We start from the raw sequence: 20,129 nt of genomic DNA on the forward strand, positions 1-20,129 counted from the left end.
GTTTCACAAAATGGGCTCACCAAATTTAAAGCACTGAATTAAGGAATTTACAAATCCGCCCAATAAAAGCACACATGGAAAGAATCTATGGATCGCCTCATCTACTTCTTAAATACCTAAATATAGCAGTGTTTCTCACTCTGGACCCAAGGGGTCATGAATTACATAAAATTTTTAAATTTTGGAATATTTACGTTAATTGTATATTTTTACATTATTTTACAGTTGTAACAACAGAACTGTATCAGTTTTCTCTTGCTGCTGCAACAAATTACCACAAACTTGTTGATTAAAACAACACGAATTTATCATCTTCTAGTTTGGAAGGTCAGAAATCTGGCATGGGTCTCATTGGGCTAAAGTCAAGGTGTCAGCCAGGCAAGGCTGGGCTCCTTTCTGAGCGTTTTAGGGAAGAATCCATTTTCTTGCCTTTTCAGCTTGGAGAGGTCAATCCACATTCTTCGGCTCGTGGCCTCTTTCTTCCACCTTCAGAGCCAGTGATGCAGCATCTCTCTAATGCTGCTTCTGTTACCACATCTCTTTCTTTGACCATAGCCTGGAAAGATGCTCCAAGAATAAGTATTTGGGTAATTAGATTGGGCGCAGCTGGAAATCTCCCTACTTCAAAGTCTTTAGACTTAATCACGCTTGCAAAGTCCCTTTGATCATATTTACAGTTTTGGGAGATTAGGGTGTGGATGTCTGGGGGCGGGATGCAATATTCTGCCTAACAAAAGAACTCTTTTTATTTATAATCGGTAACTGAAAAAAAGTTTCTTAGAATAAGATTTGAGCTTCATAAATCAGCATTTTTCAAATTGGAGTAGGTGGACACACAATCCTGAATATCTACAATATTTTTCAGATATATCGTAGTTTGAGAAACACAGACATTTAGCTTTTTCCATCAGTTCGAGACCTGCTGTCTAAGCAGAGATAGGATTCCTGTGGAAACCAGTTAACTATGTTTAGCTCTACCACCAAAGACTCCATCAGATAGGGATGCCACTTTGTAAATTCGTGTAAATACTTTGAATTCAAGAGGGTCCAGGTTAAGGAGTGTAGATAGTACTATACAGGATATATTGCCATTTCTAGAGAGACAACTCAGTAATCATTTTCTACTATTGTGTATCTGTATCATCATCACCAAGTAGTAAGAAGAGCCCATTAGACACTCTTCCAGAATAACATGGGAAAAAGACTCGTACTAAGGGGGTGTAGAACCGGAGGAGCTCTCCTCCCCCCATGACTTTATGATATGAAAGAAACAACACCTCTTTGTGCAACCAACATTAGAAACAGACCAATCAGCCACCTTGCAAATGAAAGGTGTTATAAAAGGACAAGAAGCCGGGGGATGGCATTACAGACAAATGGAAAAAAGATATCATAGGGGACGGTGGTTCTTAACCAGGGGGTCCATTGATTAACTTCTGAGGATCTCTAAACTCCTAATATTCTGACTCTTTGTGAATTAGGAGAAAGATCCTGCCATTCACAGGATTCTCAGAGGCGTTTGACTCCCAAAAGGTTGAAAACCACTGTTCTCACATGGAAGAAAAAGTAACCTGAGAATCTTGAGAGTTAGGACAACCAACCAATAAAATGGAAAATTGGGATGAATGACTGGGAAGAGGAGAGGGAGGGCAGGAGTTATATTTGTATGTTCACATGCGCTAACGTTCATGAAACGATCGTCTCCAAAATGAATGCGAGAAGAAATGGAAAGCGTGCCGAGCTTTTGACATCACCAGCTGCGTTTCTCTCTTCCTCCCCCAACACTGCACAGCCCAACCCTGCCACCTGGTCCTCCTAGCAACGTGGCATCTGGCCTTTGCCTTCGGTTCTTGACACTGCTCAGGACAGTGGTCTCATATATGAAGGGACTGCATTTCTAAGACCCTAGGAGTTGAGATGTTCTAAAGACAAAATTACACACACATACACACATGCAGGCACATGGCCTTTTGTAAAAGGGACCATTACTGCACAAAAACGTAATGTGAAGCTTATTAACAGCTCCCCCAAAGTCCCTTTCCTATCCTATTAACCCAAAATAGAAAGGAAAAAAAGAGAACCACTCTGAGATGCACTTTTTTTTTTTTTTACAGCACATTTTTAATGGTACAGTTTATAACCACCACCACCCCAAAAGAGAATGCATCACCAGCAAAATGCAGATGGACTCTATCCCAGAAGTAGAAGTGGGGTGGAACCAGTCTTCTGGAAATATTTACTCACATTTACCTATGTTTACTGTGTTAAATGCCAAATTCTACAACTGAGTCAACACACACTGATCTCTCACTGTGTCTTTTTAATCACTTTCTCTCACATAAATAGTTTGGGTTTCCAAATTTCTGCTGTTCCATTATAAATACAGCTCATTCACATTTTGTTAAAACACTCCATGCTACTTCTTGGATTCCAATTACCCAACAGAAGGTGCATTGAATTTGCCTGGGAAACAAGGACAATGTCTGTTTGTAAAAATTTATGGCATTCCCTCTCTCCCCTCAGAGTGTTTTAGACATCTAAGAAAGTCAAACCCTGGGGGAAAATATAAACAAGCTGCTTGGAATAGACACACAATTACATATCCTATTTGTAAAAAACACTGCCACCATCTTGCCAGGCAATGCAAAAAAGAAAACATTTATCCCCATATAACTCACACAAACATTTTTTTTTTCTTCATCCTCACCAATGTCTAAATGGCTTAAATGACAAATACATCATTTGGTGGAAATAAACCACAGTTGCAAGTGTTAAGATTCCAAGTGTAAACTGGTCACATTGCATCCTACTTTTATTGATAAGTGAGGCAGTAAATATTAGAAGAATCAATAAGCTTCACAGAAAATGATAACACGAAAATTCTAAGAATAGCAGAGCAAGAGAATATATTTTAATAATCCTTTCTGGTGGTTGGAAAATGCATTTAATTCCGTAGAAAGCAAGAGACTTTATCATATATACGTATGCATCTGCATATACACATATACATATATATCTTACATGGAACCTTGCATGTGGAAGCACCTCAAAGGTTAAATAAAATTGATTACATAGTGTGCCCAGAGGAGAGAATTCAAGATTTGGGATCAAACAGATCTGGGTTAGAATTCTGTGTTTGCTACTCATTAGCTATTTGATTTGGGACAAAAGATGTTACCTCTCTGAGCCTTGATTGCTTTCCTCAAGTATAAATGTGGGAAATAATGTCTCTCTTGTAAGAATTGTTGAGAAGACTGGCTTGTACCTGGCACATGGTGGGCACTGGAGAAATGAAATCTATTAGCATTAATCATTAAATTGCTTAATTCATTCACCAGACGCTGAGTTCCTACTCTCTCCCCTGCACTGTGCCTTCACGGGACCCTAGACATACTTTGATCTTAGTGTACTAGGTATACATTTTAACTCACATATTTTTTTTTCTATTGCTCAATATAACTTACATTTTGAACCCTGATTCTGCCTGTTGGTAGATACTTAAGCTCAGGCATCAAGGGCCTTCCTTCATCTTTTCTCTGGGGTTATGTCATGATTTAGAAGGTGATATAAAGGAAAGGTATAGTTTTTCTTTAATGTGATGACTACTATTATCCAAATAATGCGATGAATACTGCAACAGTGGGATAATGATACTTTGAAATATTAACAGCCCTTCTTCTCTAGAACCCCTGGTTTTGGCCCCTTTTTAGCATTATGGGATTCATTGCCAAAAGGCTGTTACAGCAAAAAGCAGAGTAAAAGTTTTTGAGTTTCAAAAGCCTGGGCCTGAGGACATAGAGATGACAGGATGGGGTTAGAGTTAGACTTCCTACACCCTCCTCCCACCCTCCACCCGTCTCACCGACTGTTGAATAACATTTCCTCAGCGTGGGGGGAGTTACAAGAGTCACAATAAACACAGGAGAATTTCTGTGCAACCGGCTCTGCAAGAAGGGCCCACATGCAGAGAAAGACGGAGTGACAGGGCTCCCGAATGACCCTGAGAGCTCCAGTGATGGAGGGATTCTTGCTTCCATCTCTTGTGGAGGCTGGGAGGAGCATCAGAGCCCACAGAAGAAATGCCAGCACACTGCATCTAGGAGGGCCTCACTGAGTTAACAGAAGGGGCTCATGTTTCTGAGAGCGATCCAGAAAGAGACAGACCTTGGCACCCTAAACTTTCCCATTGCCCAGCACCGCCTGGGAACATCTGTGACTGTGTGCCCAGGAAGGGCACCAAAGCAGGGAATTTGCTAAACCTGAGAGGCCTTCAAAGATGGGAAGGAGAGTAGGAATTCCCTGGCTGTCCAGTGGTTAGGACTCTCCGTTCTCACGGCCAAGGGCCCGGGTTCAGTCCCTGGTTGGGGAACTAAGATCCCACAAGCCACACGGTGCGACAAAAAAAAAAAAAAAAAAAGATGGGAAGGAGAGTGATATTACAGCCACCTGTCTGGACTGACTACCAAAGGAACAGCGGAGACAATGGGCATCAAGTAGAGGCCAGCAGGAAGAGGTGATAGCCAAGACCACATTCCCCAACCCAAGTGCTCTGGGTTTACACGAGCCGTGTAAGTCACATGTGTTTAGACATAACCCCAGAAAAGAGACAGGAGAAGTACGCTGCTTTACCTGAGCTTAGGTATCCAACAAGGCAGAATGAGGGTTCAAAATATAAGTTAAATTGGTCAATATAAAAAAACTCTGTGAGCTGAAATGCATACCGACTGCACTAAGATCAAGGTATGTCCAAGGTCCCATGATTCCAAAGAGAAGACGCTGGAGAAATCAGAATAGGGCAGCTTGACTTTAGCACTGAGGATGGAAAGGACTTCCACCTGGGATCCGGAGTGCCCTGCACAGAGGGAAAATCTGTGCAGAGGAACAAAGCTAGAAATGGTGAATTGGGGGGATAGTCAGTGGTTTGGTGTGGCTGATCTTAGGGGACAGGTTGGGGAGTTGTAGGAGGTCCAGCTGGGAAGGAAGTCCTGGGTCCAACCATGAAGATTATTATTCACAAGCTCTAGTCCTTTAGAAGGAACATTCTGGCAGTCATGTGTAGAAGTGATTTGGAAGGGAGAGAGAGAGGCCTAAAATTAGAGGCCGCAAGTCCAAACTAACTCAGACAGAAAATGAAAAGAGAAGTGGCTACAGGAGAAAGCACATAAGAATGAAGCTAAAGAAGACACCCCAGCACCTGGGAGGAATAAATAGAGAGGAAATAGATTTAAATGACATTTAGTTCACTAATAGGAATCCCAGTTGTGTATCAAATTTTGGCTTTGCTTCTCTTCTAGACTTTAGCAATCACAATCAGAGTGGGACACAATCACCTGAACTGATTAAGAGCGTGGTAGAGTCTGTTATGCTAGCTCTCACTAGCCAAGAACACATGGTACACTAAGAACACGTGGGAAAAACATGTATGCACATGGTCCTATCATGGATTTTTTATAGACCTTTTATTTTTAGAAAACATTTTAGTGATAATAAAACTGTAATGGAACAACTCTGCACAACTATGATTAAAAGACTGTTCTGGAGTCATGCTGTCCTTGAATTTGATTACCGACTCTACCGCTTAGCAGCTGTGTGACACTGGGCAAGTTACTCAGTTTCTCTAAGCCTTAGTTTCTTCATCTGTAAAACAGGAAAGATAATGGAACCACCTCTTTAGGTTCTCATCAGAATTAAATCAGGATAATATATCTGAACAGTGCCTGGCATCTACTAAGTGCTACTGGCTGTTATTCTTTTGAGGACTGAGACAATCCACGTAAAACACTTAGTGTTCTGCCTGGCACAATGTGTGCAATCATTATGTGCTGGCCATCACCATAATTATTCGCCGAAGTCACTCAATAAACCCTTCTCCTTGTCCAGCCACCAAGAGGGCAGCGATGGTAGCAGCAGGGGAGTGGACTCTTGCTGCTACAGCAGCTGTGCTAATAAACACAGCTTCAGCTGCTATTGAGTTGTCCTCGCAGATAGAGCTGGACGTGATACCGCCCACCTCCGATAAGGCATAGGGCAGGGCCGGGAATGCTTACCTGCTAACTGATGGGCTCTCAGTATCCTGACACTGCACAGTCCTTACAGAGAAGTCCTGTCGGCCTCCTCATGGCCGCTGCAGTCAGGCAGCCATGGTTGCTCTTCTCTCCCTCCTATGGAGCTGAATGTTAGTCCTCCCAGGATGTGGCGATGACACCCTTTATCATGTCAAAGAATTTCCGCAAGAAGGCACCTCAAAAATCCATACAACTTGCATTTTTAAATAGACTTTATTTTTAGAGCAATTTTAGGGTCACAGCAAATTGAGTGCAAAGTACAGAGATTTCCCATAGACTCCCTGTCCTGACACAGACGGGCACAGCTTCCTCCACTATCATCTCCCACAAAGTGGTTCCAATCCACGAACCTACACTGACACATCATTATCGCTCAAAGCCCATAGGTTACATTAGGGTTCACTCTTGGCGGCATATATTCTACGGGTTTGAACAAATGTATAACAACCGGTATCCATCATTCTAGTATCATACAGAATAGTTTCACTGCTCCCAAATTTTTGGTGCTCTGCCTATTCACCCCTCCCACTCCCCTCTGATCTTTTTATCATGTCCATGATTTTGCCTTTTCCAGAATGTCTTATAGTTGGAATCATACAGTATGTAGCCTTTTTAGTTTGGCTTCTTTCACTTAGTAATATGCATTGAGATTCTCTCCATGTCTTTTTATGGCTTGATAGCTCATTTCTTTTTAGCACTGAATAATATTCCAATGTCTAGATGTACTACAGGTTATTTATCCATTCACCTACTGAAGGGCATCTTGGTTGTTTCCAAGTTTTGGTAATTATGAATAAAGCTTCTATAAACATTCATGTGCAGGCTTTTGTGTGGACAAGATTTTTCAGCTCATTTGGGTAGTTACCAAGGAGCACGATTGCTGGATCACACAGTAAGAGTACGTTTAGTTTTGTACGAAACTGCCAAACTGTCTTCCAAAGTGGCTAAACCACTTTGCATTCCCACCAGCAATGAACGAGAGTTCTTGTTGCTTCACATCCTCACCAGCATTTGATGTTGTCAGTGTTCAAGATTTTGGTCGTTGTGATATGTAGGTAGTGACATCTCATTTTTGTTTTGATTTTCAGTTCTCTAATGACATGTGATGTTGAGCATCATTTCATATGCTTACTTACCATCTGTATATCTTCCTTGCTGAGGCGTCTATCTGGGTTTTGCCCATTGTTTAATCAGGTTTCTTTTTTTTTTTAATTTTCTTATTGCTGAGTTTTAAGGGTTCTTTGCATATGTGAAATAACAGTCCTTTATAGATATGCCTTTTGCAAATATTTTCTCTCAGTCTGTGGCTTGTCTTCTCATCTCTTGATAAAACTTACGTTTTCACATTTATTGCAAATATCTTTCTTTGCAACAAGTCTATTGCTATTGCTTTATCTGTAAGCCATGAAAAGAACACAAAAAATGACAGAAAAGGAGACCACAATGAAAGAAACAACACACATTGCAGACACACTCGACTCAGGAAGTACAGATTTGTAGCCATTGATCAAACATGTACAGAATAGTTTGCTGGACCAGATCTTATTGGCTGAGAGCACATGATAACACTCAGAGTATGGAAACAATATGTGACCACAGTGTGCTGTAATAGATTATTATATATATTTTATTTCAGGAAAATACTTCAGAGACAAATATCATTCTGATGAGTCAACCATGTAAAACCACGATAAGGAGAATATTTTGGACGGGTGAGGAAGGAGTTTCTGGGACCCCACTTTCCTTCTGAAGTACTGCCCTTCCAACTTGAAACAAAGGCTGACTGGAATAAAGCAAATGGTCTTCATGGGATCCCGAAGACCTCCTGAAACCAGATAGAAATTTATCTTGATTTGGTTAAGGAAGCCAAGAGTGCATAAATCCCTGAATCTGTCATAGAAGAAGAAGGATATTCTGCGTCTGATATGGTCTTTGTGCACTGTGCTCAAGAGCATGGAAATTTCCAAGAGAATATTCCCAGAGGCAGGTCTTGGGTCACCTAAGTGCATTATGTCTGACACATGGAAATTGTAAACGAAGGTATTTAGGTGTTGCCCGAATCATGCAGAAAGCTTGGAGATACTTGTCTCTGTTATGCAATGCCAAGTGTCAGACACACACGTTCACAAATTTATATGGAAAATGCTGAGCTCTGATATTACACATAGGCAAAACGCTTATGGAGGTCTCTTGCTGTTGGAAATTTCAGCTGTTAGGAGGGTCTAGGGCTCAAGATGTCGCATGGGGGAGGGGCCGTTTCCTTCAGCCGTTCTCCCTCTAATCCAGCACTAAGGAAGGGCTGTGCAATCCTCAAAGTCTAGGAAATGAATCACAGGGGTCTTCTACCTTTAGGAGAGCCTATGCTCACATTATCATAATGTTACAAAGGCCAACACAAAAGGGTGTGCAGACTCTCCACTCACTTTCAAATATAGAAAGCTGTGTTAAATATGCTCTTGGGGAACTCCCTGGCCATCCAGTGGTTAGGGCTCCGTGCTCTCACTGCTGAGGGCCTGGGTTCGATTCCTGGCCAGGGAACTAAAATCCCACAAGTCACGTGGTGTGGCCAAAAAAGAAAAAAAAAAAAAATTCTCCTGGAGCTGGCCTTTCAACAGAGTCCCCCAACTCCAAACTGGAAGTTGACCCAGCAGAGAATTCTGATACACACCCTTTCTTTGTCCCTTTCTTCCAATAGCTCGTCAAGTAGAGGAAACAGTAAATCAGAGTACAGAGCCATCTGGGATTGATCACACCAGCTTTTAAGAACCTTGCATCTTAGTCCTATACTCAAAAATGCATGCTGGCCTTTATGCCAAATATCAACAGTCATTATAAAGGCTAAATTCTCCGTTTTTACTTTCCCTTCAACGGATTATATTTGTAATATCATAATATAATATGATTTTTGTAAGTTAAGACTTTAAGAAATACACATAGTCAGAGAGTATAAATTAAAATGTGACAAAGTTCATGGGTCTAACCTCTTGATTTTTTGAGAAAGAGAAACTAGATTCAGTAGAGATGAAGTGACTTTCCCCAGCAAGTTTGTGATAGAGACAGCTCTATCAAGGATCTCATTTAAGCACAAAGACATAGTATAATGGACTCTTCCTGCCTTTGCGCTCCAAAATCCACTCACCCAACTCTTGGTTTCCCAATTTTCCTTAGGGGAACACTACACCCCCCAAAAAAAACCCAGACACATAGGTACTTTTTCAGTCCATGCCATTCCAGTGGAGCAAGTGATACAAGCATAAAACAGTTAGCACACAGCATTTACTCTGATCACAATAATTGGTTCAGAAATCAGCAAAGCTGCAATCAGAACAAGAGACAAAATGAGATTTTTGCTGGTGATGCTGACACAAAGACCTTTACTCTTCCCATAGAGTTGAAGTACAAGGATGTAAGAACGGGAGACACTATAGCTCTCCTAGAGCCACAAAAGGCCAACCTATACAAGATTGAAACCAACACACAGAGGAGAACAGAAAAAGAATATATTTTCCTAATCCCTTTATCAAGCCATGCCTGAAGCCGACCTGAGCCCTTGAGTTTTCAGATACATTGAGCCAATAAATTCCTTTTCTAACCTAGAAGTCGTCTTTGAACTTTGCATTCTTCTGCCCAAAACACCCTTCCTCCAGATAACTACATAGTTAACCTTTCCTTCAGATCTTTACTTAAATGTCACCTTCTCAATGAAACATTTCTTGATGATCATATTTAAAATTGCAACCCTCCTCTTCAACATGTCTATTCTCCTTCCCGCCCACCACCCACGTAGCACTTAACAGCATCTAACACTCTGTGGATTTTATTTACTTCCTTCATTGTCTGTTTTTCCACTACAATGTTAGCTCAATGAAGGCACAGATCTTTGCTGTGTTCAATGCTTTATTCCCAGGCTCTGGAAGAACCCCTGGTACAGGATAGGCACTCAATAAAAATGGGTTGAATTAGTTAATTAATTTACCATATTTAACATATTGCCCATCAATGATTTTAATTTTAAGCATTTTGCTGATGGTCATGATGGGGATGGGAAATGACCACAATGGCAAACATGGACAAGTTACAAAAGTCTCAGAACCTGACAATGATTTCATTGTCTTTCTTTCTGATCTGTAGAATCTGACTCCCCACTGAGCAGGTTACCTGAAATCCCAAAGACCTCAGCTTTTTCTTCTAGAACACTGAAATTTGACTTCTCCCTCTTCTGGCCCTTATCTTTCAGGAGAGTCCTCTCTTTATCAAAGAAACAATTAAGAAACACACTAGGTGCTAACGTCATCAAAATTGAGGAATTTGCATCTCTGACACCCACAGAGATCAGAATAATACATTTTCTGATTCTCAGAAGAAGATCTCTTAGGAATTTTCTCACAAGAACAAGAAAGATAAATGAGTACATTTTCTGTGATTAACGCCCCCCCACACACTACATTTCCAATGGCTAAGATGAGAACAAACCCAGAATGCAGCCCTGCAAGATGCCATGAATATCTACCTCCTTGGCAGCTGCAGGGTAGAGTATAACTTTTCCTGTCCCTTCCCGTGTTCTTTCCTCGGACTTCAAATTAACACCTAGGCCCCAGGAAATTCTCCAAACTCTCTGTGGCAATCTAAAACTGATTGTGTTACATCACTTTTTGATGGCTTTTTGAAATACACCATTTCTTAGTCCAAAATGAAATAGTTGGCAAAAGCAGGCTGAAGGACAACTCATTTTGTTGTGAGTAGAATTAAGAGCAATAAACCTGCAACCTTGGTAAAACTCAAGCACCACCTTTCCTTTGTGAAAGCAGACTTAAATAGACAAAGACCAAATTTTTCCATGAGTGTTTAGGTCCTCAGCTAGGGTGCAGTTGACAGGATAAACACAGATTAGTTAATCATTATTTCCGGCCATTTCCTGATTATCATTATCCACTAGAATTTGTTAAGATTATCAAGTGAGGTATGCCAAGTAAGAATGTAAGAAGATATCATTAACCCACCAGCACCAGGGCATGGGTTTCTACTAGTAGGGATGGATTCCCACCGAACTTATCACATATTCCATCCCATTCTCCTCATCAACATCCTCACACATCTGTGAGTTGACTGGCTAAGACTGAGGTATAAGCAGAGGACACTGGTTCAGACAGGCTTCTGACCCTACCTTCGACGTTATTAGAAGCATGATACATAATACTTGGAATATTTCAAATGGAGCCAACATTTCAACTTTTGCAAACTTTGATTACTCACTACCATGAACAAAGGCTTGTGCTAGCGCTCAGCCTTAAACACAAAATTGACCGTTCTTCTAGCTTCCTAAGGGGGCATGTGGTGTAGATCAGACAGATGACCACTTTCTAGAATTTAGTGTGTGCTCTTGTGTGGGGTATAAGGGGTGATTCAGTGGTAAGCAGAATGCGCCAGATCTCTTCACTCACAGAGTTTAAAGTAACGTGGGGGAGACAGTCCTTAATCAAATAATCTCATAAATATCAGGTACCTTTTAGTACCAGAGCTATGACAGCTTAATCTGACTAGTGTAAGAATGGGCTCTCTTCTCTTCTCCAGCATCCTATGTGTGGTTGAAGTTGCTCCTTGCCATGTCTTCTCACAAGGCTTTCAGGATTAAGCGATTGCTGGCTGAGAAACAAAAGCAGAATCGTCCCATTTCCCCAATGAATTCGAACGAAAACTGGTAATAAAATCAGGTACAATTCCAAGAGAAGAAACTGGAGAAGAACCAAGCTGGGTCTATAAGGAGCCTCGCATATGAAGTGGCACACATTTATGCTATGTCAAGGTCACCTGCCTTTTACCTTATCACTCTGAGAACATCACTACTATATGAACAGTTGGATTTGTTTTCTTGCAAGATGATTTTTTCTCTTTCTGTTGGTGTTTCTTCTCCACTAGTGCTTTGGTTTAGTAATAAATCCAGGGATTGGCACCAAAAAAAAAAAAAAAAAAGAATGGGAAACAGGGAAGGCTCCCTTGGTAGGGATCATGGAAGGCTTCCCCGTGAAGTGATTTTGGAGTGAGATCTGGAGAATGAGTGACAGTTAAACAACCAAGTGCAGCTGGCAGACAAACCGGGGAGGGCATGGCTGGCAAAGACTACAGTGGGAGAGGTCTTGGAGGGCAATTAACTGAAAAGAGCCTGTGTGGCTACAGCACAGAAAGATGGAACAAAGACCAGTTGCACAGATTGTGGGGTTTGTCCAGGAAATGACAGTACACTACTACCCAGGCTGGAGAAAAATGTGCATGGCAGGAGACAGAAAAAACTGAAAATAATGATTGGGACTCTTCACTTTCTGGAAGAATATGCAAAGCAGGTTAGAGGGTTTGAACTGTATTTTACAGGCAACGAGAAATCATCACAGGCACATAGGGACGGGGGTCACACCTGTTTAAGGGTGATTGTTCTAGAAGCAATATTAAAATGGATTTTGGTGACGTGAGAGAGAGGAGAGAAGGAAGGGATAATGATTAGGGAGAAATCTGAATGGCCAAGCGAGAAGGAGCAATGTCTTGAACTAGGGCAGTGGGAACCATACGAACGGAACAGGTGTAGAGACAGTGTAAAGTAGAATCGACACGTTTTGTGGATATAAAGGGGGGTGGGGGGAGGCAGAGAGAAGAGAAAAATATCGAAATGACGGAAACAAGCTGAGCCTAAACATTATGAGGAGGACGCCAATATCAGAATTTGGCAATAAGAGTCAGAGGCTCGGGGATGTCAGACTGGTTTCAGATATGCCATAATGAAATCTGGGGCAGACAAATCGCTAATTCGGATAAGCTGGCATTTTTCAAAAGTTCTGTTTGGAAATAAAGGAACACAAGTCATTCAACCAACAATATTTTCTGGGTACCTACTATATACCAGGCATTATTTTATACACTGAATAGAATTAGAAATTAGACTTAATTTCTGCCTTCGTGGAATATGACTTGTATATGAAAGGATGTTTGGCAAAAAAAAACCCCACAGAAACCCAAAGGTCACATGATGAACCTCCAAATAAACCATAAACCAGTGATATATAAGTGAGACAACAGTTCAAAGAATTGTCCATTATCTAGTATCAAATTTGCAAAGGATAGCACTGTAAAGGTTAAGGCTCTCCTCTTAGGAGAGACATGAGAATGCAAATTCAAATCACCAGCTATCATCAAAGGGGAGGTAGACCTTAAAATCTCCTTGTGATTTTCATCCAAGAATTTAGAGGACACAGCAAAGGACAGGATAAATAATAGCTTGTTCTTTGGAAAAGAGAAAGAAGACATAGGGAAATCCCACTAGCAAGAACACTTAAACATCTTGGCCCTTCATCAACACTCAGAGTATATATTGAATTTCAGGGAAAAAAATAAACCTTTGTCATTTTTACTTCCAAGTAGGTGCCAAAATTATCTCATATTGGAGATCCTAGGGCTCTTAGCCCTTATCATTTTGGGAAAGAAACAGATAATGGACAAAATATAATATGCTAACTAAAATTATCTTCAAAAGGAATGAAAAACAAAGGATCATTAAAGGCTCAAAATAAGAAAACAAGTCTGGGGAACTGTACTCAATATTTTGTAATAACCCATAAGGGAAAAGAATCTGAAAAAGAATAGATGTATATGGATAACTGAATCACTTTGCTGTACCCCTGAAACTAACACATTGTAAATCAACTATACTTTAATTTTAAATATATATATATATATATATATAAAGAAAAAGAAAATATCTGAAGCAAAATAAAATATTTTTGATTAATTTAAAAGCTAAAAACCAAACATAAATACACACACATATATCTACATATATATCTCTATATACAGATGTAGAGATATATAAAGGTTAGATTGGTATAAATATATATAAAATTAAGCCAAGATATTAAAAAAAAATTTAAGTCGGAGATTAAAGCTAAAATATCTATATTATGCAGCTTGTCAATGAGTTATTAAAAATCTGGTCTATTTAACTAGCTGATGCTAAAGTTCCTTAGTGAAGTTAAGTCAGAAAGAGAAAAACAAATACCGTATACTAACACATATATATGGAATCTAAAAAAAAAAATGGTTATGAAGAACCTAGGGGCAGGACAGGAATAAAGACGCAGACGTAGAGAGTGGACTTGAGGACATGGGGAGGGGGAAGGGTAAGCTGGGACGAAGTGAGAGAGTGGCATGGACATATATACACTACCAAATATAAAATAGATAGCTAGTGGGAAGCATACGCATAGCACAGGGAGATTAGCTCGGTGCTTTGTGACCACCTAGAGGGGTGGGATAGGGAGGGTGGGAGGGAGACGCAAGACGGAGGAGATATGGGGATATATGTATATGTATAGCTGATTCACTTTGTAATAAAGCAGAAACTAACACACCATTGTAAAGCAATTATACTCCAATAAAGATGTTAAAAAAAAAAAGTTCCTTAGAAGAATAAATGTGAGAGAGCAGTAAGAACATGTTGAAAAATAATTCTAATACGGGTGTAGAGGGAGCTTACTCACTAGTTACCAACACTACTTTAAATCTACAACAATTAAAAGCAGTGCAGATTAGGCAAGAAGATTGATGAAATAAGAGTTCAGACATAGACCCAAGCATGGCAATTCAGTGAATGAAAAAGGTTCATTTCAAACCAGTTGGAAGGACTGATCAGTGCCTACATACATGGTGTCAAAATAGTAAGAAACTCATTTAGAAAAATAAAGTATGATCTCCGCAGAAAAGGAGCAACTTGATGCCATTGATTTGGCCCCAAGAACCTTTTCGCTCTGGTTTTATCAATACAAACAATTTTTAAAAATCGTAATTTTACCAACACTGAATGAATTTTCCTTGGAAAATTTTCTGGAATCAAACTATTTTTATTTTTCCTTGATGAATTTGCTATATAGCATAATTAAAATATTTCTCTAATTATCACCATTTCCATTTTTATCTTACCAAAAATTATTTTCATTGAGACCAAAAATTTATTTTTCATGTAAATCTTATAATGGCTTACAGAACATTGCTTTACCCTTATTAGATCTTACTAACTAAAACTTCTGGGGCTTCCCTGGTGGCGCAGTGGTTAAGAATCCGCCTGCCAATGCAGGGGACACAGGTTCGATCCCTGGTCTGGGAAGATCCCACATGCCGCGGAGCAACTAAGCTCGTGCGCCACAACTACTGACCCTGGGCTCTAGAGCCCTCGAGCCACAACTACTGAGCCCGCATGCCACAACTACTGAAGCCCGCGGGCCTAGAGCCCGTGCTCCACAACAAGAGAAGCCACCGCAATGAGAAGCCTGCGCACCGCAACGAAGAGTAGCCCCCGCTCACCGCAGCTAGAGAAAGCCCGCGGGCAGCAACGAAGACCCGACGCAGCCAAAAATAAATAAATTAATTACTTAATTAAAAAAAAAAAAACCTCTTAGCTTTTCTCTATGGCCATTGCTTTTATCAAGTCCAATTTTTTCCAAGTCAAACACTGCAGATATAAATTTGTCAAGAAGATTTATTCTTCTGGAAGCAACTAGTTAGTAACTGATTTTACCATGTGCACTTGTAACTGTCAGCTTTAATTTGTGTTGATTACAAAATGGTGGGGGTCAAAACATCCTACATCAGATTCCCACCTCACAATTTATACACAAATAAATTCCAGATGGATTAGAAATTGTACAATAAGCACAAATAACAAAGGAAAACATAGCTGACTATATATATAATATAACCTTGGAGCAAAGAAAGCTTTTCCATGCATAACTCAAAAACCTGAAGCCATAAAGGAAGTTTGACTCCCTTTCCCATCCCAGATGAGCTATAAGACTAGCATTTTTCAAATGTTCCATGGAGGGTGATCTAGGGATCTAAGAGTCAGGGTTGCTTGCCATGGGAGGGGGTGGGAGTGAGGGGCTGATTAATAACAGATGTAGGTGGGGACAATGGATATTCAAAGGGTCTGTGGAAAATATATGTGGCATTGGAGTTTTTAAATTATTTTCAAATATTGTTTATCATTCTAAATGTAATATATTATCACAATTAAAAATTTAAAACAATCCATCAAGTTTAACATAAAGTAAAAGTATTCATTACCTCTCAACCTACTTACAGAGATACCTACTGTTGATAATTCAATGAGAATCATTCCAGGTCTTTTTTTCAGTTTGTTCAGGTTTTTACTTACTGTCCTTGGAAATGGGAAGTCCAGGTTTGTTTGTTTTTTAACGCAAGTACAACGTTCTCAGATACTCTCTATCTCTCTCACACATATGGTTTTTTGATAAAATCATAATATACAAAGTTGATCTACCTAGTTTCATGGGTTTAAATACTGTTTGTACACATCTGGGCACACTTCAGGAAGAGATGGAAGGAAGGAAGGAATTGAGACACTCATCAGTAAGCAGCGATTATTACCAAATTGTTACTTTAAAAATATTTTCCCTTTTTTTAAATCTTTTTTTCTCTTTGATATGAAAGGAATACATGTTCTCCTTAAGAAACACAGAAAAGCACAAGAAAGAGTCACCCATAATCCACCATATAGAGCCAACCGCTGTATCTTTTCATGAAGAAAGACTCTGCATTTAATAGACCCCCGAACGGCTGTGGTCCACAATCTTGCGAAGCCAGAGTTCAAAAAGAAGGTCCCAGCACCGTAAGATAAAGTGGAGTAGGTAGGAAGTTACAGACCACACACTCAGTACCCCCTGACAAACAGGATGAGGAGGAAACAAAAACGTGGTCAGTGACTTTGTTTGAAGCAGAAGACACTATTCAAACCAAGAAAGGCAGAGCTCCGAGCAGAAACAGACACCAGTTATGGGATGGGCAGATCCATTTCTGTTGGCTCAGATAAGCTTCCAACCTTGAGCTGTGAACCCAAGGCTGTGGATTGGCAGAGGGCATCTGCAAAGTGAAAACGCCGCAATAAGAAGCTTTATCATCAGATTCCTCCCACCCCAACTTTTCCCCACAGATTTCCACTTAAGCTGAACAGACACCCATGGGACATTTCAAGCCTGAAGTTTTTGTTTAAAGGTCATATAGGCGTTGACTGTGGAGAGACAGAGTGCAGAAAACAAACTTTAGCAAGAACTTCAAAAACTGGTTCCATTTTAAGCTAGGAAGGAAGGGAAGTGTCTCAAATGGTAACACGAACAACTTTTTCAGATAAAGGGGATGACAATACTGGGGTTGTGGAGAACTTCTCACCCAGCTAAACTTACCCTCAGACTTTAGAAAGGATCAGAAAGATGCACTGAGCACCCACTCTGTGGTTCTGCAAAAAGCTTAAGGTAGGGATCAAACATTTTCTGTAAAGGGCCAGATAGTAAACATGTTAGGCTTTGCAGGCCATCCTACAGTCTCTGAAGCAACTACTCAGCCCAGCAGCAGTAGCGAAAAGCAGCCACAGGTGTTATGTAAGTAAGCGGTGCGGCAGGGTGCCAATCCAACTTCACTTCTGGACCTTAACATTTGAATTTCATAGAATGATCTTGTGTCACCAAAGATTCTTCTTTTGATTTTTTCCAATCATTTAAAAATATAAAAACTCTTCTTAGCTTTGTTAGTTGTACAAAAACAGGTGGCCGGCTGGATCTGGTTCCTGGGCTGGCCCGTCGTTTCCTGACCTTTGGTCTAAAAGGAGAGTTTCTGCCTGAGTTTATGTTCTAACAACATAGATAAGAGCAGACTGGAGAATCAGGAGGCTTTTTTGGGGGGGGGCATGCTGCGCAGCATGTGGGATCTTAGTTCCCTGACCAGGGATCGAACCCACACCCCCGGCATTGGATGCATGGAATCTTAACCACTGGACGGCCAGGGAAGTCCCAGGAAGCATTTTAAATGGAGAGGCTGCTTAGATGCGGGGAGTCCAGCTGGTGGAAGAAATTTTGGTGGCTGGCAAATCATTGGGGATTGGGGCAGGGTTGTGGGGCAAAGGGCACAGGAGGACCTCCCAAAGGGACTGGTACCCGAGGTGTATCTCCATGGAGCTGGCCTGTAGCATCAGGGGAGAGAGGGGTGAGAAAATGCCTCCCTATCCAATTATGCATGCTCTACTTTCCCAGTGAATCAGGCCAGCGAAAAGATTAGCGGCAGCAAAGTCAAATTTAATTCGAAAGACCTTTTTTTTTTTCGCATAAAGATGAGGCCCTACTTTGTACAGAAACAAAAACTAACAGTTCTCAGATCACCTCCACTTCAGTCCATATTTGTTTACCTGTTGCACCAGGCTCTTATGCAAATTCCAGCAGCCACTTCAAAATAAGCTTGAGCTTGGCCTCGATGGAGTTCTCTCTCCTTTGCTGCAGGCACAGACCACTTCTACTGAAGAGAGAAAAATACCAGCCCTTCCACAGCCGCTGGCCCAGGAGTCCCGGGCCTGCCTGGCAACGAGCCTCTTTGCTCCCTCTCCAGCTCAGGCCTGCCATTACCTTGCCATTGAATAGTCTGGTAGAAGAGTTCAATGCAGGGTTTGCACTTTCCCAGCCATTAGCCAGCTGCCAATGCACTTCATTATCTTAGGAGTGTTTTGTACATCAAAGCATGCCCCCAAACAGTGTGATCAAGTGGAAGTAACAGTGCCTGGTCAACATTATAACTTGCAGCATTTTTTTTTTTTTCATGGATATAATGCCATCTGGCACCCAGGAACAGCCAAGGCCAGTGATGGAAAAAACCCTGCCGCCCTGTTTTGTTTACTGGTGTAACAGTTAATCCTGATAAAGACCAAGGCCTCAGAGCAACTGCCCTGTTGCTGTCTTGCATATCTATTGTCTTACACAGGGCAAGCTGCCCTGAACCTGCAAAATCAGAGGTTGCACGTGACATTGCTTGGGGGGAAAATATCCAGGAGACCTGGGAAAGGGGGCATTATTTGTCTCTTTGTTTAATTGTTTAGCAAACACACACACACACACCACACACACACACACACACACACACACACACACACACGGACACAGGAGAGGACAAGGATTTAAAGATCTTTAAAGATCTCTCCTTTCCAAGCTACAAGACTATCTGGGAAAACATCAATTACCTGGCCTTGAAATCCCCTAACTAGACTCTCTTTAAGAGCTTTAATATCTTCTACACCTACCCTGCTTTCAATAATTTGGAAAAATCCCTCCCACTTTGGATTAGATCATAGAGCACCAACCCTCTCCCAAATCAGAGACTCCTAAACTGATTTCTGGTAACAAACTTCTCCATGAGGCTTTCATTGCTCTCTTAAAATTAAGAAGAAAAACAATTTTCTGAAGTGACAGCTAACAGAGGTTCTGAATAAAACTCATCTGCAGCACACGCAAAATCCTGCCTTCTCAGAAGTTGCTTTTCAATTGACAAATTAGGAAAGAAAAGACCATGAGTATCTCATTGCTTTTATTTTGACATCAATCTTCAAAGCATAGAAGAACAAGACACAAAATGGCCAACAATCTCCTTCTCTGCTGAAATGAGGACCAGTGGTCAGGTTTCTGGTACGTTTCTTTCCCCCACAGTCTCAAATGCAGCTGCTTCAGTGCTCTGCGGCTGTTTATAAACTCTTCAATGACTTTTCCACTCGTTACGCAAACCCCTCCCTCTTCCTATCTCCCCTTCTAACGTCCCCCTCCCTGCTTCCATCTCTGCAGGAGGGAAAGCCTGAAATTTCGTGTAGGACTTTTCCTTCTCTGGGTTAGGTTCACATTGAGGAATGATTTCGCAATCTCCACATGAGCAATTATGTAAGCCTTCCCAAAGCATGGAACATTTCTAGGGCAATTGTTGCCAAAACATAGTTGTAAGAATCTAGATGACTTTAAAAATAAGGAGATGTCACTCAATTTCAAACCTGTGGATTGAAATTTTCTCGAAAAATCCAACTTGATCTACCTTCTCCCACTGTGTTTCCCTTCACAGTCATAAACTGTAGTAGAATTATAACACACGTTAGGCACCAGGTTGCTATTTTAGGCTGGCATGGAAACGGCTCAGAGAAATGAAGCTCCTAGCAGCCAGCATTAAGAACAAAGTTCTCTGACCTTCAATATCTTCAATACAATGACT

General features: G+C 40.9%; 1 pseudogene; it reads left to right on the forward strand.

Moving 5' to 3' along the window:
• Positions 1-11,668: 11,668 nt before the first annotated feature.
• On the forward strand, positions 11,669-12,107 carry LOC118902044 (annotated as a pseudogene).
• Positions 12,108-20,129: the final 8,022 nt, after the last annotated feature.

Source organism: Balaenoptera musculus, chromosome 10 (assembly GCF_009873245.2).
Source record: "Balaenoptera musculus isolate JJ_BM4_2016_0621 chromosome 10, mBalMus1.pri.v3, whole genome shotgun sequence".
Taxonomy (NCBI): domain Eukaryota; kingdom Metazoa; phylum Chordata; class Mammalia; order Artiodactyla; family Balaenopteridae; genus Balaenoptera; species Balaenoptera musculus.